General features: G+C 31.8%; 1 pseudogene; it reads right to left on the bottom strand.

Moving 5' to 3' along the window:
- Positions 1-3940: 3940 nt before the first annotated feature.
- LOC127080486 (GDSL esterase/lipase At5g45910-like) lies at positions 3941-5531 on the bottom strand (annotated as a pseudogene).
- Positions 5532-10554: the final 5023 nt, after the last annotated feature.

Below are 10554 nucleotides of genomic sequence, written 5' to 3'. Positions count from 1 at the left end.
AGTGTTCTCCAAAGAATGACTTAATCAATTAAAAATCACCGCTAACACTTGACTAACTTTTAACTAACATTTGACTAACTCTTGTTAATATTTCTTTACTTTAAGTCATTTACTTTATGCAATTTAAATTTCAGTCATTTATCATTAATTGCCATTAACATTTCATTTAACTTGTTTATGTTTATGTCATTTCCATTTTGCTAATTTGAGCCATATCTTGTGATTGTATATATTTGCTTGTGTGCTTTGATTTTGTCTGTGGTCTTAGGACCCCTAAAACACTTAATAACAAAAAAAAAACCATTAAAAAACATCTGGTGGACTATTGATCTTGATATGAACTTTTGGACTTAGAATTAGGTAACATTCCCTGCGCAAAAAGGACTTGGCCAATGCCAACATTTTGAGACCAATCTATTGTGAACTGAGCCTTCATCTTGTGCAAGCCTTGGGATCTGTTTGAACTTATCTGCTACTCTGTCTTGGTGCTTAATTTTTATTTTGATTTTGTGTCTGATGCTTTGCTCTGAGTTAATCAAGGAATATTTCATCTGATACATGAGAAGACAAAGAAGACTGCTAGAATTGATTTCTTGGATGTGGCTATCTTTATTTGAGGCATTGATCTTCATGATGTCTGGATATTGCTCATTGCTTATTGATTATTGCCTGATTAAAGTCCAAGGGAAATGGGTTTCTATATGACATTTTTGTGTGTTGGATTGCACCCCATTGGCCAGATCTTTTCAACCCTTAACTTTTAAATTTGTGCTTAAGATAATCTCTTCATCTCTTCCCACTTCTTAAATTTCAAAATCTCTCCATCTTTTCAAAAACTTTCTTTGCTTGAGATTTTCTTAAACTTAGACTTTGTTTTAATGATTAGAAACATTGGCCTTATGCCAACAAATTTTTAAATCTTTTTCTTAATCAAATTTGTAAATAAACTTAATCATATTGACTTAAAATTTCACAAAGACAAAAAGAACTAACAACTTCATTCAAACTTTTGGCCCTTTGTTTCTTTTCATTTAAACTTTTGTTAAAAGAAATTCACCAAGTTTGAAATTTTTACCACGAATTATGAGGTTTTGATCCCTCATTTTTATGTTGGTACGTAGGCACAAGACCGAAGGTCTTGTCAAACACAAAAATATAATCAATGAATTCTTTTCTCACCCCATACTCTATTTTTCTCAAACATCTTTTATACCAAACACATATGCGCACATAAAGAAGGGTTCCCATTGAGTGTCTAGGACATTTTCGGTGCTAACACCTTCCCTTTGTGTAACCAACCCCCTTACCTGTAATCTCTGGAATTTTATTAGTTTTGATTTGAAAACTTTTTATCTTTGGGTTTTGTTAGTACTTTTTACCTTTTCCTTTGGAAACAATAAAAGCGCGGTGGAGAATCTGGTTTTATTGATGTCAAAGTTTATCCATAACTTGTTGGTCATGATGTATGAACTTTCTTCTTGTTTTGACTTGTAGGTAGGGATGTTAAGTTTGTTGCTCTAACTTTAGCTTCATCCTTATTTCATTGTGGACACGCCATCATAGGATATGTATGCTACGTTTCTGAAGCATTCTATGACTTGATATGTTGTATTTGTTGTTTATGGTTTATTGTTGATGAATGTTATTGTTAATGTTTATTTAAAAGAGATAAGTTTATTGTATATTATGTGGTTTGAGTGTTTCTCTAATCGATTTCCAAATATATAACTTTCCAAACTGCATTATAAAATTATGATATGCTAGATAAAGTTGTATTAGAAAACAAGTACACGTTCAATTCTTGACAAAAATTCTTCACACTGTTAACTGCATGTTGTTCTTTAACCGTTAGAACTTGGTTTAATGATTTTAGGCCTTCAATCTCCTCTCTCTCCACATCTAATATTGTTTTCAAAGTAGATAATATTTTGCTAAAATAACTAGAGGTAAAGGCAGGGGTGGTTGAAGAAGTAGGATCATTAAACCAAGTTCTTACTATTAAAGAGCAAAGGATAAGGTGTTGGAGACTTTTTGTCAAGAATTAAACGTGTACTTGTTCTTCTAATATAACTTAATTTGTCATATTATGATATTCTAGTGCATATTCAAAGGTTATATGTGTATTGAGCATTTGAGAAATAAGTATTCCACATAATTTATAATAAACTCAGGTCTATATATCACAATGGTTGTTTAGCACAACCATTGTTAAATATGTTGCATTAAACAATATAACAACGGTTATTTAAAGTAATTGTTGTGGTAGGTAGCTCACTATATAGATACAATCACGGTTGCACGACCGTGGTGGAAAGCATGATATATACAACCATACCTTACCTCACAAAGGTTGGTTCACGTGGTAGTATCCATTTTCCAACTGTTGTAATAGGTGTTTTCTGTAATAGTACTAAATTTATACAAAATGAAACATAGGTGCATGATTAGGATCCAAAAATATGAGCTAGTGCAAATGGTTGTCGTGGGTCTTAACTACGATATTTTAAAGAAAATGTTTAGCCTTAAACTTATAGGTAAATCAGAATTGGATATAATTCTGAATTGATCGCAAAACTAAACCTTCATCAAGAAAAATACATGAACAAAGAACATTTTCCTCAAAAGAACCTTACTATCTAAGTGTTTTATATATATAATATATATATAATATATATATATATATATATATATATATATATATATATATATATATATATATATATATATATATATTATATATATATATATATATATATATATATATATATATATATATATATATAATTTCCCCCCGATTGTTGATCCACCGAGTGGAAAATGATATTGGTCATTAGTTTGATCTCCAACAATATTACTTTTGTATTTTCAAAACTATAAAGCGCGTGCCACATACCTCTTGATTTTTGTTATTACCCAAGGGAAAAATTATTTATTTACGTCGGATTGAAATAATAACTTAGGGGAAAAACATTTTTTTTGAGTTGATGGAATCCCATTTTAGGGGTGTTGAAAGGTAAATGAAAATTTAGAGTCTAGTTATGTAAAGTATTCATGCAAAAGAACTTTCACGTAGGGTATAAGGGACAAAAGAAGGAATAGATTAATTTATAATTTAAAAAATAGAAAGCGTCATATTTTGGGAAATTCATGCAAATGATATTACCCATTGGTTGGGAAAAATAATCAAGGGAAAAGATAAGTTTAAAAATTAAAATAAAATAAATAGAAAAATAAGGGTCATTTGAAACAATGGGACATTTAAGTAAATAAGTTAAAGAAATCAATATTTTTGAATGTGAGTATTTAGTTTATTTTTATTGTATCATGAGTATTTATTTTTCATCCAACAAATATTAATTTCCTAAATCAAAATCAAAATAAATAAATAAACAAATAAGGAAAAAGGGAAAGACGCCATCTGGAAAAATATAACGCTTGGTCTCTAAGCCAATTGAAGAACAAAGAAAAATAGAAAATGTAGTAACTAAGATTCAAAGTAAGGTCCCTGATAGATCTATTTCCTTAATAGTTAACAAAAACAAGGCAATGGATTGTAATTTTTATTAAAAAAACAATTAAACATAGCATTCCGAGGAAATATACCTCAGTTAATTGTTGGACGAGGTAAAAGTTTTATTAATGGTTGGACGAGGTAAAAGTTTTATTATAGAGTGTGTTATTTGTAATAGTACAATGAAATTAATTTTTCTTTTCAAACAATGAGAGTACTTATTATATGAAGGTAAATAAATTTTTTACATATATAACTATTGAAAATATAATGGCATTTTTATTTCATTTACCGATAATATTTCAAGTTAAAAAGAAATTTATATTTATTTTGTAGAATACATTTGAAATTCTCCTAGTAGAGATAAAGTATAATTGTATTTAGCATTCATCAAAAAAATGTCTTTCATAAAGTGTGCAGTCATGATCTCTATGCTATCTTAAAAGGAGCAGATTTTAGAGAAGGATTTGCATAAGGTCCTTCCATTAAACCTTTTGCTATTTGCTTGTGTGCTGCTTCAGTAAAGTGGGCTCCATCCCAATTATTTGTTTTGAAGGATCAGAGCAAACAGTTGTACCAGGCATTCCACAAAACTTTTCATTAATATTGTATGGTCCACCACCTCCACAACAAGCTTTCAAAAATTCAACCTTATCAGAAATGAATCCTGCAATATTAATGTATACAAAATAGCGTATGTGTTAAAAAGAACTTCACAATAACAAATTAATGTAAACTTGATATGAAAATAAAATACTATATCCACAAACCATATTGTTGTGGTGCTTGATATAAACGTTTGGCATCGTTGTAGTAGTCAAAATATACTATCTTAGTTTGAGGATGTTTCTGTTTTAATGTCTCTATAGAATTTTTTAGTTGTTCATTAAAGTATTCAGTAAAAGTGTTGTAAGATATCAAACACCCAAATTCATCATAGTCTTCTTTCTTTTTACTATTCACCATAGACAGTAATCCAGCATTGCAGCCTATTGGAAAGTTTCCTGGAACCACTAGCTCTACTGCTCCTTCTTCGAGTAATGCCTAGCATAGAAATAAATAAATTATTTACATGTATTAAAGAATATTATTTACTCAATAATATTAAAACTTAAACATAATTATTCTACAAATGAAAAATATTTAACTTTTAAAATTTGATATAACATACTGAAGTTGTATTTGTAATGGATTCGACGATTAAAGGAACTATTTCACGAAGTTCTGTAATAGTTTTAGAAATATGAGAAAAAACATCATTCCCACCAATCTCTCCCACTAGAAACAATGATTTTTTGAAGAACTTGTCACACTCTAAGAATTCAGATAAAAAAACAAAAAATATGTTAGTCATATAGAATAAAATTTATGTATGTGACACAAAATATATAATATGAAAGGAGATAGGGAAAAACCTTCTTTTCTTTTACATAAGGATGATTTTATCTTTTTAAACCAACCAAGCTGCACATTCAATGAGTTTTCTGTCGCTGGTGGTCTAACTCCGCTACGATCAAAATACTTGAACTCAAGTGCAGTTGCACCAGCATATGCAAAGTTAACTCCCTTTTTTATATCTTCTTCGCTTTGGGTGATATTTTTATAGGCCGGTAAAAAAGGTAACCCGTATGCTTCAGCTGCAATTAAAATGATTGTGAGCTAGTGAGTTTTTCACTCAAAAATATGTCAAAATTAAGAATTATTTATTTTAATTAAACAACTATATTAAGATAGGTTGAACCATAAGGTACTAGAAAAAGAGTAAAGTACGTGAAAAAGTACCTATGAAATCTATGATGAGTCTCCCATTAGACATACGTCCTGCTGGATGTTTGAAGTACGTTGAACCATAAGGACTATTTTTATCCATTGGTGGATGGTCAAATGCAGCATTTCCGGTGTCACTTGTAGAGTCACCAAAATTAAATATGGCTTTGTATGGTAGATGATTAGCATTTGAAACAATATTTCCAAAAATACCATATACAATGGTGATACTAAAGAGATATAAGATATTCATGGCGTTATGAAAAGTTAGAAAAGAACTAATATTGATGTGTGATTGGAAATGAGAATTATCAATGTTATATATACTTGCTCATTTTTCTATTTTATAGCGATGTTTTAAATGTTAGTTGGAATTTGTTTAACTATTATTTATTTTTATAATGTTGTGATGTTAGAACTAACAAATAACATCCAACACATATACATCAAATGACACATGTTTATTATGCTAAAAATAATATTTTGTTGTCATTAGTGTTTTATTGTTGTTTTTTCAATTTCTAATTTTTCCTATCCACCTAAACTCTCCAAAATAAATCCATACACTAAAATTAGAAATCCTAATAATTTTGTTATATTTAGTATAAATTGTGTTTTAGTGGCTTTATCTACCATACATTTTCACAATTTTTTTAATTTATCGTTTCTTACCATTGATTCAACCATAATTAGAAAATATTTAATTAGTAAACCTTATTTTTATAATTATTCAACCATTATCAACATGAATAAAGTTTGTATATATACTATAGAAAGAAGAAAGTTATTGTGATGTAATAGTAGTGAATTTATAGAAATGGGTTAAAAAAGTAACTTCCAACGAAAAAATACAATATCTTTAAAAAAATATATATTTGTTAATGTATTTAAAAACCATTATTTTATATTCTTTATTATTAATTTTATTTTAACATGTTCAATCAAATGAAAATTTGAATTATACACAAAATATCAAATTTGGACTTTAATATACAAGTATTATTTACTTACATATGTTCTTTTTCTTTTCGTGGAAGTTGTAAGACCCTAATTTACTGTTCCTTTTACACAACAATACTTTCTCTTGGGCCCTGCCTATACCCTTTTAGGACGATATAACAACAACCCATCTTGTGAGTCAAGAGTTATTTGGATCGTACCCAGACATTTAAGTCATCTTGTTTTTGGCTAAGATGCATGTTTACTCTTTAATTCCAAGTTCGATTTGTGGGTTCCCTTGATACCATTCTGTTGGTACAAGTTATACTTTTCATCACCCCTATCTCTCTCTTTGTTCTCGTGGTTCCACGAACTACGATTGCTCTGACTTTCTCATTGCACAATGAGAATACGTAGGCACGAGGATGCGAATCTTTGGCGAGCACACTATTACTTATTCCTCCTTCGCCTTAGGGAACCATTCATATATCTCATGATCCAGTATCTACCTTCGATCATAAATCTTTCACCTAGTGACACTCAATTTCTTTGACATCGAAATACAATTTTCTTTAGATATCCATATACACCCTTTTAGGACGATATAATAGTGGTCCGCATTTGTACCTAGAGTTGTTTGGCTCGTACCCAGACATTTAATTCCTTCTTTTTAGGCTAATACTTTGTTTTCCTCTATGGTGCAAATCCCATTTTCTCCTATGGATTCCAATACACTTTCACCTTCGGTTTCAAACTACAATTCCTCAGTCACTTGTTACCAGATACTCAATTCTGTGACTTTGGTCACTTCATTCCATTAATCTGCATGATGCATTCATATTCTACCTTCATTCACTCCCCGTGATATACCAATTGTCTTTGAGCCAAATACACTACCTCTTTGTGCTCTTCTTGCATCACCTTATGAATCAAGAGCTGTTTGGATCGTCCCCAAACACTTATTTCTTCATATTTTCGGAATTACCCTATAGCGGTAGCCATGCTAGCCCATGTACTGGTAAGATCCACCTTAGTCTTGGGTTCATGTTTTCACCCTCGTTGGAGTTCAAATAACACTATCCTTTGGTTCAGACCATACTTTGATCACTATTCTTTTCATCTCCCACCTCTAGTTCTTTGAACTACAGAGCTTTGAATTCCTCATTTCACTATGAGGATACGTAGGCATGAGGGCCCCAATCCTCAATGAGCACTTTATCTATTTCCTTCCTTTTCCCATTCTTTCGCGAGTAATCTTCAGATAGAACACCTATTCGAGCGAGAATAATCAAAACGGTTCCCATGGAGTACCATGGATGTTAGGGCTGCTAATACCTTCCCCATGCATAACCAACTTCCTTACCCATCATATATATTTCTCCCGGGTTTTATCGATGTTTTCCCTTTTCTTAGGGAATAAATAAAGTTCGATGGCGACTCTGTTGTATGTTCGAGCGTATGATACGTTCGGGTATATTTCTGCTAGCTTCAATATATAAGTGAAATTATCTCTTGCTTCAGTATATAATAGTCGTCCATCTCAAAATAAAACCCTAATAAGTATTTCACCCGTCTCTCTCCAAACAAAACCCAAACAACTCTGTCACACATCTCTCTCATATGGAAACTCCAAAATGAAACGATTACATCAAATCTTAACTGTAATACCCCAATTTGACCCTAATATCCCTCATGATATCTCATCATATGCATTGGCTTTAGGGATCACACCTTGGCATCCTCCTCACCCCTCATTCATTGGGTTTGCATTGGGAGAGATCACCAAGCACATTTGATTGTATCATACTTTGTTTTTCATTATTTTACTAACCAAAATACCAAAAATATGTCTATTTATAGCTTTGTTTCTTTTGTAGGTAGTGTGTGCATCCACCAATGCCTCATCAAGCTCACAACTAGGGTTTAAGACCCTCAGTGCAAGGATATTAATAAAGAGATGGTTCAAATTGGTTCTAGACATCATATACGGGTCCCCATGATCTTAACTTATCATTTTGATCAAGAAATCATCAAGAATTTGAAGCTTGTTTGCTTTGGAAACCCTAATTCATCTGGGTATCTTGCGTGACTTCCTCAACAAGTTTCTTCAACATTTGATAAATTATTTCAAGGGATACATCATATTACACCATCTTATGCATATATGATCCTCCATGAGTCCAATAGATCAATATAACTTCAAGTTTGCAAGTTGGTTCATGGTGGTTGGCCAGAGAAAGTCAACTAGTCAAAATTGGGGTTCCCTAAACCCTATCTCCTACCATTTTTATCATATGAAAATTATTCCAAGAGAAACGATACTCCTTATGACATTCCAAACAACTTCCATGTTGAGGTCAAGAGCTAGTTTTACTTGGAAAGTCATTTTTTATGGTGAAAGATTATAGGTCATTTTGTCTGAATCCTAGTTAGGAGGCCAATTTCCAAGGACCATAACTTTCTCAATTTTTATTATATGAAGGCTATCCAAGTTTAATGATAAATTTAACGATGTTATGTTCAACTTTTATTCTTTGAAGAACTTCAAATTCAACTTGCAAGGGCATGTGCCAAGAGGAAACATTACATGTCATTTTATGCCATTACCATTGAACAAGAGATTTTCTTCAACTTCTAAAATGCATAACTCCTTCATGCCAAATCCAAATGAGGTCAAATTTGTGACCAAATTTAATAGGTTGGAAATATCTAGAACTTTGATTAAGGAAATATTTCCATTTGAATCCCATAGCCAAAGTTATTGAAGGTGGAAGAAGTGAACATTTGGCTTGGTACTTAGAAAAATTTCAAATACGTTTGATTTTCCAAACGTCCACCTCAAAATTCATCATGATCCGAGCTTCAAATGGAAACATGTTCAAAATGAAAGTTGTTCCCCTTGATGCTACCTTTCCAAAAAGTCCAAGATCACCTCATTTGGCCAAGGATTTAAGGACTTACGCATGGCTTTTCTTCAAGGTTCCATTTGGATGAATCTCATGACCACTTTCCATTTCCAATTGCATGACTACATGACACACATTCAGCATTGCTCATGATCAACTTTGGACCTTTTGGCATCATTTGATGGGCCTATCACACGCCCATGCATCCATGGAAGTGAGAATTACTATTTTTGGCATTTTGATGAAAGTGTGTGGAAATCAATTGCATTGCCTATAAATATAACCCCTTCTTCTCAGAATTGGGGACACTGTGCCCAAACTTTGTTCCTGCAACCATAACCCTCACCATTAGAGGATAAACATTAAGGTTTTCAATTGAAAATTGAGTTCCAATTTCACTTCTATTTTGAAGTTGAAACTCCAAGAATCCAAACCCTTCCTTGATCCAATTCACTTCTTGCAAGCATCTGAAGTCAAGCCAAGGCCAAGTGGAACCAAGATCAAGCAAGATTCAAGCTCCCTAAAAGCTGATTTTTTAGAAACATCATCTCTTCGATTCTCTCTCAATTCTCCACCATTTTCTTTGATTTTTGGTTGGCTAAAGTCCTACCAATGTATGCAACAAGATTGCGTTACTTTGAGGTTAAATCGAAGCAACTCAGTTCATGATCCTCAAAATTCAAATCCCAGTATCTTTTGATATACTTGGAATTGGAGAGAATTGAGGCCAAATTCGAGTTCCTAAGCATTTTTTCTTTGAGATAGTGTCCTTATTTTTCATTTTTCATTGAGATGAAGGTGGACCAGTCCGGTGAGGTTCACTGGAGAAGAAGACCAGAACCCTAGCTCTGGTGGTGTGTTAGCCTGCCTCATGGTCATCTGATCATGTTTCAATATTTTAATCTGAGCCATTCCTTTTAAATACCAAGTGTATGGCACGTTGGCTAGAGCGCATCGTGGATAGCACACGCTTGGCCATTAGATCTGCCACCTAAATTAATGAGGGAGATCTGATGGCCCTTGTTTTTTCTAATTTCTTTTTAATTTCTTATTTTTCATTTAATCCATTTATTTTGTTTAATTCATAGAAATTTCATTTTTAATCCAAAAAATGGGACTTTCACCAAAAATCTTTAATATTTTTCTCTTCCATATTCTAATTAAAATTATCTTTTTGGATTAATTTTAATGTTTTTCATGAATTAAATGTTTTGTGCATATTTTTAATTGTTTAAAAATACTCCTGACTTTTCAAAAATAGTGAAATTTTTTGTCTAAGGTCCTTTGACCTTGTTTGACCTAGGATAAATCCCTTGGCCATTTATTTGGTGTTTTGAAGGGATTTTAGGTTTTGACCAAATTAAAATGTATTTAATTCATTTTTAATGTGATTTTTAATTGATTAAATGTTTAAAAATTATGTTGAGCCAT

The sequence above is a fragment of the Lathyrus oleraceus genome, chromosome 5 (assembly GCF_024323335.1).
Source record: "Lathyrus oleraceus cultivar Zhongwan6 chromosome 5, CAAS_Psat_ZW6_1.0, whole genome shotgun sequence".
NCBI lineage: Eukaryota > Viridiplantae > Streptophyta > Magnoliopsida > Fabales > Fabaceae > Lathyrus > Lathyrus oleraceus.
Note: the sequence above shows the minus strand (reverse complement) of the source record. Positions and strands in the feature narration are given on the sequence as shown.